Below are 12738 nucleotides of genomic sequence, written 5' to 3'. Positions count from 1 at the left end.
TCCGGACATGGTTGGAGAGGGTTGAGGTGGGAAATGCGGACTTGGGCGCTGGAGCTCGAGTGTGCGTAAATGGATGAGCAAAGGAGGAAGAAGGCGTGGATGAAAAGGTAAACCCTTATCCCTTTATATGGGCGGACGAAACTATGCATCCCCACTAGCCTGGTAAAACTCGCTTATCCCCCAAGCGCAGTAATCGATCGCACGGTTGGGCCACCCACACTCGTATTGATGAGAATCCCATGAAAAGGGGACATGATCTCTGCTTTGACGAGACGTGTCAAAAAACTGCCTCGCGTTATGTGCGGGGCTAGTTAAAGGAAACAGTTCGAATAATCATCGGGCCACGACATAATGTCGTGTTGCCAAAACAAGTCGGCAAATTAGATTTGTGGAAATATTATTCTCTCTACGGTGGCATGTGGAACTTATTTTGCAAGGTCGGACACTATCCTTGTATTCGAATTCTTCCGTGGTATATTCGGAGGAGGAACCTGGCTTGCAATGTCGAAGACAATACTGCGCGCCGGACTTATCATCATTGAAGCCTGGTTCAGGGGCTACTGAGGGAGTCCTGGATTAGGGGGGCTCCAGATAGCCGGACTATATCTTTCGGCCGGACTGTTAGACTATGAAGACACAAGATTGAAGACTTCATCTCGTGTCCGGATGGGACTCTACTTGGCGTGGAAGGCAAGCTAGGCAATACGGATATGTGTATCTCCTCCTTTGTAATCGACCTTGTGTAAGCCTAACCCTCTCTGGTGTCTATATAAACTAGAGGGTTTTAGTCCGTAGGACAACAGACAATCATACCATAGGCTAGCTTCTAGGGTTTAGCCTCTCTGATCTCGTGGTAGATCTACTCTTGTACTACCCATATCATCAATATTAATCAAGCAGGACGTAGGGTTTTACCTCCATCAAGAGGGGCCGAACCTGGGTAAAACATCGTGTCCCCTGCCTCCTGTTACCATCCGCCTTAGACGCACAGTTCGGGACCCCCGACCCGAGATCCGCTGGTTTTGACACTGACAGCTAGGGTTATACAAGGTTGGTTACAAAGGAGGAGATATACATATCCGTATTGCCTAGCTTGCTTTCCACGCCAAGTAGAGTCCCATCCGGACACGGGACGAAGTCTTCAATCTTGTATCTTCATAGTCCAACAGTCCGACCAAAGGATATAGTCCGGCTGTCCGGAGACCCCCTAATCCAGGACTCCCTCAACCGCCATGAAGGCGAAGAATATTATTCCTGCTTCCACAGAGGAATATGATTTTGATATGATATTTGACATCATTGAAGGTGCCTCCTATGATGCCAATCCACCTGTGTTGGGTGGTTTGGGTTTGCCAGAAGATGTTACCAAGATGGTAGCAAAGAACTTCCCTGATCTGAAGGAAATCACCAAAGAACTCAATTAGGCTGTCGAAGATAAGAAGCTTCTGGAGCAAATGAGAAGTGAAGCCATGTCTGAAGCCGAAAGAAAGGATGTGAACAAGGCCATTCTTGAAACCACCAAATCCCTCACTACCATGAGGAACAACAAGATTGAGTGGCACTCCAGGATGAAAATGGATGTCTCCCAGCTCTGTGATCAAAGAATTGAAGAGATTTAGCGTCAGGAAAATCTTGCTCGACGCATGGAGAAAGAAGAAAAATGCTAGAAAGCTCAGGCCAAAGCAAATAAGCCAAAAGAAGTCAAGGACAGTCATGTGATAACCCATAATTATAGGGGATCACAACAATTTTCGATAAGTAAGAGTGTCGAACCCAACGAGGAGCTAAAGGCAGAAGAAATATTCCCTCAAGTTCTATCGACCACCGATACAACTGTACGCACACTTGATGTTCGCTTTACCTAGAACAAGTATGAAACTAGAAGTACTTTGTAGGTGTTGTTGGATAGGTTTGCGAGATAATAAAGAGCAAGTAAATAAAAAGTAGGGGCTGTTGTAAGTAAAGAAGCAATAAAGTAAATATAGCGAGTGTGGAAAAGTGGTGGTAGGAGTTGCGAAATTGCCCCTAAGCAATTGACTACTTTACTAGACCGATAGCAAGTATTATGTGGGAGAGGCCACTGCTAGCATGTCATCCCCGACTTGAAATTCTATGCACTTATGATTGGAACTATTAGCAAGCATCCACAACTACTAACATTCATTAAGGTAAAACCCAACCATAGCATTAAGATATATTGGTCCCTCCTCAATCCTGTATGCATCAATTTCTATGTTAGGTTGAAGCTTCTGTCACTCTTGCCCTCCAATACATAGTCCTATCAACATACAACTAACCCTAGGGTGTGATCCACGCGTGCACTCATATGATGGGCACCAAAGGACAGCAACATAACCACAAGCAAATTAAATCAATCATAGCAATTCATCAACCACCAATAGGACAACGAAAATCTACTCAGACATCATAGGATGGCAACACATCATTGGATAATAATATGAAGCATAAAGAACCATGTTCAAGTAGAGGGTAAAACGGGTTGCAGGAGAGTGGACCATTGTAGATAGAGGGGGGAAGGTGATGGAGATGTTGGTGAAGATGGCGGTGATGATGATGATGGCCACTGCAGCGTTCCGGCGCCACCGGAAGAGAAGGGCCTTTGAAGAAAGCGTAATAGCTCACTGGTCTAGCTCCATGGCACCGAAAATGTCTCAGGGCTCAAGTGATTCACCGAAGCGACGAGACCTTGAGAGGGGCCCCTTCGTCTTCTTCTTCCTTGACCTCCTCCCTAGATGGGAGAAGGGTTTCCACTCTGGTCCTTGGCCTCCATGGCATGGGAGGGGCGAGAGCCCCTCCAAGATTGGATCTGTCTCTCTGTCTCTCTCTCTGTTTCTGCGTTCTCAGATTCTACCCTTTCACCGTTTCATATATTGGCGGAGATCCGTAACTCCGATTGGGCTGAAATTTTAACACGATCTCTATCCGGATATTAGCTTTCTTGCGGCAAAAGAAGGGCATCCACCACCTTACGGGGTGGCCACGAGGGTCAGGAGTGCACCCCCTGCCTCGTGGCCCCCTCGGGCATCGCCTTGCGTCGATTTTTCTTCCCAAAAATCATATATATATTCCAAAAAAATCTCTGTCAGTTTTTATCCCGTTTGGACTCCGTTTGATATGGATATTCTGCGAAACAGAAAACATGCAATAAATAGGAATTGGCATTGGGCACTGGATCAATATGTTAGTCCCAAAAATAGTATAAAAAGTTGCCAAAAGTATATGAAGGTTGTAGAATATTGGCATGGAACAATCAAAAATTATAGATACGACGGAGACGTATCAGCATCCCCAAGCTTAATTCCTGCTCGTCCTCAAGTAGGTAAATGATAAAAAAGATAATTTTTGATGTGGAATTCTACCTAGCATAATCTTGATCATGTAATTTAATCATGGCATGAATATTAAGACACGAGTGATTCAAAGCAATAGTCTATCATTTGACATAAAAACAATAATACTTCAAGCCTACTAATAAAAAATCATGTCTTTTCAAAATAACATGGCCAAAGAAAGTTATCCCTACAAAATCATATAGTTTGGCTATGCTCCATATTCACCACACAAAATATTCACATCATGCACAACCCCGATGACAAGTCAAGGAATTGTTTCATACTTTTGACATTCTCAAACCTTTTCAACTTTCACGCAATACATGAGCGTGAGCCATGGACATAGAACTATAGGTGGAATAGAATATGATGGTGGGGGTTGTGGAGAAGACAAAAAGGAGAAGATAGTCTCACATCAACAAGGCGTATCAACGGGATATGGAGATGCCCATCAATAGATATCAATGTGAGTGAGTAGGGATTGCCATGCAACGGATGCACTAAGAGCTATAAGTGTATGAAAGCTCAGACTGAAAACTAAGTGGGTGTGCATCCAACTAGCTTGCTCATGAAGACCTCGGGCATTTGAGTAAGCCCATCATCGGAATATACAAGCCAAGTTCTATAATGAAAATTCCCACTAGTATATGAAAGTGATAACTCAAGAGTCTCTCTATATGAAGAACAAGGTGCTATTTTGAAGCACAAGTGTGGAAAAAGGATAGTAGCATTGCCCCTTCTCTCCTTTTCTGTCATTTTTATTTTCTTTTGTTTCCTCTTTTTCCGGCCTTCTCTTTTTTTGGCCTTTCTCTTTTTTATATATTTTTTTATTATTTTTTCGTCCGGAGTCTCATCCTGACTTGTGGGGGAATCATAGTCTCCATCATCCTTTCCTCACTTGGGAAATGCTCTAATAATGATGATGATCACACTTTTATTTACTTACAACTCAATATTACAACTCGATATCTAGAACAAAGATATGACTCTACATGAATGCCTCCGGCGGTGTACCGGGATGTGCAATGATCTAGCGTAGCCATGACATCAAAAAACGGACAAGCCATGAAAACATCATGCTAGTTATCTTACGATCGTGCAAAGCAATATGACAATGATGCTCAAGTCATGTATATGATGATGGAAGTTGCATGTCAATATATCTCGGAATGGCTATGGAAATGCCATCATAGGTAGGTATGGTGGCTGTTTTGAGGAAGGTATATGGTGGGTTTACGGTACCGGTGAAAGTTGCGCGATACTAGAGAGGCTAACAATGGTGGAAGGGTGAGAGTGCGTATAATCCATGGACTCAACATTAGTCATAAAGTACTCACATACTTATTGCAAAAATCTATTAGGTATCGAAACAAAGTACTACGCGCATGCTCCTAGGGGGGATAGATTGGTAGGAAAAGACCATCGCTCGTCCCCGACCGCCACTCATAAGGAAGACAATAAATAAATAAATCATGCTCCGACTTCGTTACATAACAGTTCACCATACGTGCATGCTACGGGAATGACAAACCTCAACACAAGTATTTGTACAATCCACAACTACCCACTAGCATGACTCTAATATCACCATATTTATATCACAAAACTATTGCAAGGAATCAAACATATCATATTCAATGATCTACAAGTTTTATGTAGGATTTTATGACTAACCATGTGAATGACCAGTTCCTATCATCTCTCTAAATAGATATAAGTGAAGCAAGAGAGTTTAATTCTTTCTACAGAAGATATGCCCACGCTCTAACAAATATAAGTGAAGCAAAAGAGCATTCTACAAATGACGGTTTTCTATGTGAAGAGAAACAGACAATCCAAACTTCAAATGATATAAGTCAAGCACATGAAGCATTCTATAAAGCCATACTCAAAAGATATAAGTGAAGTGAAAAGAGCATTCTCTAAATAAACCAAGGACTACCTCATACCAGAATGGTGCATAAAACAAAAATGAAAACTAAAGCAAAAGACGCTCCAAGATTGCACATATCGCATGAACGAAACGAATCCGAAAACATACCGATACTTGTTGAAGAAAGAGGGGATGCCTTCCAGGGCATCCCCAAGCTTAGACACTTGAGTCTCCTTGAATATTTACTTGGGGTTCCTTGGGCATCCCCAAGCTTGATCTCTTGCCTCTCTTCCTTCTTCTCACATCGAGACCTTCTCGATCATCGAACACTTCATCCACACAAAACTTCAAGAGAAAACTCGGTAAGATCCGTTAGTATAATAAAGCAAATCACTAATATAAGTACTGTTGCAAACCAATTCATATTTTGTTTTTGCATTGTGTATAATGTATTATAACTTTTTCATGGCTTAATTCAATGATATAAATTGATAGTTTCATCAAAACAAGCAAACTATGCATCAAAAACAGAATCTGTCTAAAACAGAACAGTCTATAATAATCTGAACATTCACCATACTTATTATACTTGAAAATTTCAACCACAGTTAGGAAAAATAAAAAAAATATTGTATAGACAGTGCAAAAAGGATCAGAACCATTTGATGTTCCAGCTAAAAATGTAAAATTGCGCACTACAGCCAAAGTCTCTGTCCTGCACCGTACAAACCATCAAGCAAATGTAAAAATCCTAAAGGCAAACCTTGGCACATTATTTTTATAATACAATAGAATTATACAAGGGGATAATTATTTTTATTGAAAAGTTTCTGTGATCAAGATTCACAAAGCTGCCATGAGCATGAACAAAGTTCAAGGAGCTCTCCCACTTCAACAATGCTTGTCTCTCTCACTTTCACTTTCCTTTTTCAAAAAGTTTTGGGTTCCCCTCTTTATTTTTGTTGTTTTTAAACTATATGAAAGCACTCAACAGAAATAAATTACTCTCTAAAACTTCCGGGTTATCTCCCTGGCAGCACTTTCTTTAAAGCCATTAAGCTAGGCACATAGTGCTCAAGTAGTGAATCCACCCGGATCCCAAGGTATATCAAAGCCAATTTTTATTAATAGCGATTTGGCATTTAGTAGTGAGCACAAAGTAACATGTATAATGTAACAACAAAGTCTAACTCTCTTCCTATGCATCGACATGTCATAAAAGAACAATTCATGCACACATAGTAAAGGCCAATGCATAGTATAAACAGTTTCTTGCAATTTTATCGTATTGGAAACATAGAGAGGTGGAGATATAGTTCCTCTCTCATAATAATTGCAAGTAGGAGCAGCAAGAACATGCATATTATATTCATCAAAATCATCATGTGTAATAGTAAGACGCAACCCATCAATATAATCCTTAATAAGTGCAAACTTCTCCGATATAGTGTAGTCGGGAGAATACAAAAATATAATAGGACTATCATGCGTGGGTGCAATAGCAACAATTTCATGTTTAACATAAGGAACTATAGAAAGTTCATCTCCATAATCATAATTCATATTGGCATCTTGGCCACAAGCATAGCAAGCATAATCAAAAAGGGATATTTCAAAACAATCAACGGGATCATAGCAATTATCATAGTATTCATCCTTCGGTAAGCATGAAGGGGAATTAAACATTGTATGAGTTGAAGAATTACTCTCATTAGAAGGTGGGCATGGGTGATGAATCCGCTCTTCCTCCTTTTGTTCTTCGCTTTCCTCCTCATCTTTTTCATGCAATGTGCTCATAGTTTCATCAACTTCTTCTTCCATAGATTCCTACAAAATATTAGTCTCTTCTTGGACAGCAAAGACTTTCTTAATAAACGCATTAATATAGGAATTATATTCATAATTATCATAGCAATATTTTAGGATAGCTAAATTTTCAGGCCTATAAACATCATCATCAAAAGCTTCGTACTTTTCAAACAAAGATTCAATTGCATAAGCACCCTTAAAAGCAACAAATTCTTCTATTTGTTCCACATCATAGTAATCATATATACCATTAGCATAATAAGCTAAGGTTTCATTATCATTAAATTCACATGAAAAGGGAAGGTGTGGATCCTTCATCCTAAAGCAACAAGTATAATATATCTCAAGCATAATTGCCTAGCATACCAATACAACATATAAATTTGATCCCATAATAGTTTCCATTTTTGAGTCAAGCGATAATCCCAAAAGTATGCACGTTGATCCAACGTTACTCCCATTACCAGATTGAATGAGGTTTTCTCAGAGTTATCAAAGTGGTACATAATATTTTTCACATATTGAGCATCGAGGGTTTTAGGAGGTTCCTCATCTCCATGAGCAGCAAGTACACCTAATTTTTTGGTATTTCGTGTTCCATATCCATAACTAAAGATAGAGAACAACTAAGAATAGCAAATAAAAATTACTTAGTGATAAAGCAAACAATCAGACGCGAGAATATTCACCCCACGCTATTGCTCCCCGGCAACGGTGCCAGAAAAAGGTCTTTATAACTCACAAGTATAGGGGATCGCAACAGTTTTCGATAAGTAAGAGTGTAGAACCCAACGAGGAGCTAAAGGAAGAACAAATATTCCCTCAGGTTTTACCAACCACCGATACAACTCTACGCACGCTTGACGTTCGCTTTACCTAGAACAAGTATGAAACTAGAAGTACTTTGTAGGTGTTGTTGGATAGGTTTGTGTCGGTGTCAAAACCAGCGGATCTCGGGTAGGGGGTCCCGAACTGTGCATCTAAGGTGGATGGTAACAGGAGGCAGGGGACATGATGTTTACCCAGGTTCGGGCCCTCTGGATGGAGGTAATACCCTACGTCATGCTTGATTGTTCTTGATGATATGAGTATTACAAGAGTTGATCTACCACGAGATCGTAGAGGCTAAACCCTAGAAGCTAGCCTATGGCATGATTGTATGTTGTCCTACGAACTAAACCCTACGGTTTATATAGACACCAGAGGGGGCTAGGGTTACATAAGGTCGGTTACAAGGGAGGAGATATACACATGCATATTGCCTAGCTTGCCTTCCACGCCAAGGAGAGTCCCATCCGGACACGGGACGAAGTCTTCAATCTTGTATCTTCATAGTACAATAGTCCGGCCAAAGGATATAGTCCGGCTGTCCGGAGACCCCCTAATCCAGGACTCCCTCAGTAGCCCCTGAACCAGGCTTCAATGACGATGAGTCCGGTGCGCAGTATTGTCTTCGGCATTGTAAGGCGGGTTCTTCTGCAAATACTTCATGGAAGATTTTTGAACACAAGGATAGTGTCCGGTTCTGCAAAACAAGTTCCACACCCCATCGTAGAGAGAATAATATTTCCATAAATCTAATCTGCTGAAACGTTTTGGCAGCACAACATCACGTCACATTCCAGTCCTTATCTGAACCGTTTTTCTCAACTAGTGTTGCGCATATTGCGAGGCGGCTTCTCGGTCACGTCTTGTCAAAGCAGAGATCATGTGCCCCTTATTACGGGATTCTCATCAATACGGATGTGGGTAACCTAACCGTGCCTGTTGGTATGACTCCTAGATCTTAGGCAAGTCCAAAACGGCCACGAGGAGGATGCTTGATATTCACCCTCTTTATAAAGAGGACGAGGCTTTTTCTTTTTTCCCTCTCATGCTCAATCGAATCCTTCCCCCACCTCGAGTTCTAACACCCAAAGCTCAGGTCAGGCGCTTTAGACCTTCAACTATGTCCGGATCCAACCTTCAAGGTCAGTGGATGCCTTCCTCTGTCATAGAGGAGGACATCAAGAAGCTGAGAGAGGCCAGATATCTGACCGCCGAAATTTCGCATAGGCTGCCTGCCCGAGGGCAGCTCATCCCTACTCCTGAACCCACCGAGAGTGTCGTGTTCATCTCCCACTTCCTTCGAGGACTAGGCCTCGCTCTGGATCCCTTTGTTAGGGGTCTTATGTTCTATTATGGGCTGGATTTCCATGATCTGGCCCCAGATTCCCTTCTTCACATCTCGTCATTTATTGTCATATGTGAGGCCTTCCTCCGCATTACCCCTCACTTCGGCCTGTGGCTCAAGACCTTCGATGTGAAGCCGAAGATGATCGAGGGGCGGCACGCAGAGTGCGGAGGTGACTTAATAAGAAAATTCGCTGATGCTCCATGGCCAGAGGGTTCCTTCCCAGAGGTGTCTAGATTGTGGCAGCGGGAGTAGTTTTACATCACAGCTCCCCGAAGTGCCAAGTGGGTAGCCGCCCCCATTGAGGGAGTCCTGGATTAGGGGGTCTCCGGACAACTGGACTATATCCTTTGGTCGGACTGTTAGACTATGAAGATACAAGATTGAAGACTTTGTCTCGTGTCCGGATGGGACTCTACTTGGCATGGAAGGCAAGCTAGGCAATACGGATATGTGTATCTCCTCCTTTGTAACCGACCTTGTGTAACCCTATCCCTTTCCGATGTCTATATAAACCGGAGGGTTTTAGTCCGTAGGACAAGAACATACAATCATACCATAGGCTAGCTTTTAGGGTTTAGCCTCTCCGATCTCGTGGTAGATCAACTCTTGTACTATTCATATTATCAAGAATAATCAAGCACGACGTAGGGTTTTACCTCCATCAAGAGGGCCTGAACCTGGGTAAAACATCATGTCCCCTGCATCCTGTTACCATCTGCCTCAGACGCACAGTTCGGGACCCCCTACCCGAGATCCACCGGTTTTGACACCGACATTGGTCCTTTCATTGAGAGTTCCTCTGTGTCGTCGCCGTTAGGCTTGATGGCTCCTTCGATCATCGATAGCGATGCACAGATCTTTGTGTTTGGCGGCTTTGCACTGTGGGCCAACTCGCTTGGCCATCTGGAGAAGATTGAGAGTTATGCCCCTGGCCACCAGGTCAGGTTTGGAAGCTTAAACTACACGACCGATATCCGCGGAGACTTGATCTTCAACGGATTCGAGCCCCTGCCTTGTGCGCCACACGGTCACGATGAGTATGATTTAGCTGTACCATCAGACAGTGTTCAGGAGATCGCACCGGAAACCACTCCGACCCTCAAGTTGGAACCAGCTACACCATCCATGGATGGGTGGATAGACCCCACCACGGAGGCCACACTCTCATCGGTGATCGAGCCGAGTATCGACCTTACCCTTCACGAGAGCCGTGACGCCGAACTACCGGATTCCTCCCCGGCCACGGACTCCCAACCACCTGCGCCCGTTCCTATTGAATCCGATTGGGCGCCGATCATGGAGTTTACCTCCATGGATATTTTTCAGCACTCGCCCTTCGGCGACATACTAAACTCATTAAGGTATCTCTCCTTGTCAGGAGAATCCTAGCCGAACTATGTCCGGCAGGATTGGGATGCGGATCACGAAGAAATTCGCCTCCCACCCACCACCCACTTAGTAGCCACTATCGACCACTTAACCGACATGCTCGACTTTGACTCTGAAGACATCGACCGTATGGACGACGATGCGGGAGACGAAAAGGAACCACTGCCCACAAGGCACTGGACAACCACCTCATCATATGATATATACATGGTGGACACACGCAAAGAAGGCAATGGCGACGAGACAGCGGAGGATGACCCCTCCAAGAAGCAACCCAAGCGCCAACGTCAGCGGCGCCGCTCTAAGTCTCGCCAAAGCAAAAGCGGTGACACCGGCACAGGAGATAATACCACTCCGGACAGTGCCGAAGACGACAACAATCCCCTCCAGCAAGATTTAGGGCAGGAGGATGGAGAAGCTTGCCCTCCCGAGAGAGCGGCAGAGGGAGAGGCGGAGGATGATAATTACATGCCTCCCTCCGAAGACGAGGCAAGCCTCGACGATGACGAATTCGTCGTGCCTAAGGATCCCGTTGAACAAGAGCGCTTCAAGCACCGGCTTATAGCCACGGCAAATAGCCTTAAGAAAAAGCAACAACAGCTTCAAGCTGATCAGTATTTGCTAGCCGAAAGATGGACCGAAGTCCTTGCAGCCGAGGAATATAAACTCAAACGCCCCTCCAAGAGTTATCCAAAGCGTAGGTTGCTACCCCAACTGGAGGAGGAAGCACTCAAACCTACATCTCCAGCGTATGACACGGCTGATCGGCCGCCTCGTGGCCGTGACAAAGAGGCATTCCAGCCAAAAGTTCAGCCCGCACCCCGGCGCCACTCAAATAAAAATGTCAAGACATGGGGAAATACGCCAGACCCGCGAGACGTATTGGAGGACAAATTAAAACAAGCAAGATCGATCTACGGATTGCGGGGGCGCGCCACTATGCGAGACGATAATCGTCATGCCGGATACAGTAAAAGTAAGTCCGGTCGGGCCGAACATAGTGGAAAAGTCTCATTAGAGTTGCGTCGCGATATAGCCCAGTACAGAGGCGACGCACACCCCCTATGCTTCACAGACGAAGTAATGGATCATCAAATCCCAGAGGGTTTCAAACCCATAAATATAGAATCATACAACGGCACAACCGATCCTGCAGTATGGATCGAGGATTTCCTCCTGCACATCCACATGGCCCGCGGTGATGATCTACACGCCATCAAATACCTCCCACTCAAGCTCAAAGGACCAGCTCGACATTGGCTCAACAGCTTGCCAACAGAGTCCATTGGTTGTTGGGAAGATCTGGAAGCCGCATTCCTCGACAACTTCCAGGGCACTTATGTGCGACCACCAGATGCCGATGACTTGAGCCACATAATTCAGCAGCCAGAGGAATCGGCCAGGCAATTCTGGACACAGTTCCTAACAAAGAAAACTCAAATCGTCGACTGTCCGGATGCAGAGGCCCTAGCAGCTTTTAAGCACAACATCCGCGATGAGTGGCTCGCCCGGCACCTTGGGCAGGAAAAGCCAAAATCTATGGCAGACCTCATGACACTCATGACTCGCTTTTGTGCGGGAGAAGACAGCTGGCTGGCTCGTAGCAATAACATATCATAGAACCATGGTACTTCGGATACCAAGGATGGCAATGGCAGGTCACGTCGCAACAAACACAAGCGACGCATTAACAGCGACAATACCAAGGATACGACAGTCAATGCCGGATTCAAAGGCTCTAAACCCGGTTAGCGGAAAAAGCCATTAAAAAGAAGCACTCCGGGCCCGTCCAGTTTGGACCGTATACTCGATCACTCGTGTCAAATACACAGCACCCCCGACAAGCCAGCCAACCACACTAACAGGGATAGTTGGGTGTTCAAGCAGGCCGGCAAGTTAAATGCCGAAAACAAAGATAAGGGGTCGCATAGCAATGACGAGGAGGAGCCCCGGCAGCCGAACACCGGAGGACAGAAGAGGTTCCCCCAACAAGTGCGGAAAAATAAACAATTTGTATACAAAGACAGTTGTGGGAGTCCTGGATTAGGGGGTCTCCGGACAGCCGGACTATATCGATTGGCCGGACTGTTAGACTATGAAGATACAGGATTGAAGACTTCGTCTCGTGTCCGGATGGG

This window comes from Triticum aestivum, chromosome 3A (genome assembly GCF_018294505.1).
Source record: "Triticum aestivum cultivar Chinese Spring chromosome 3A, IWGSC CS RefSeq v2.1, whole genome shotgun sequence".
NCBI classification, from domain to species: Eukaryota; Viridiplantae; Streptophyta; class Magnoliopsida; order Poales; family Poaceae; genus Triticum; species Triticum aestivum.
The sequence above is the reverse complement of the archived record's forward strand: the minus strand, read 5'-3'. Positions refer to the sequence as shown.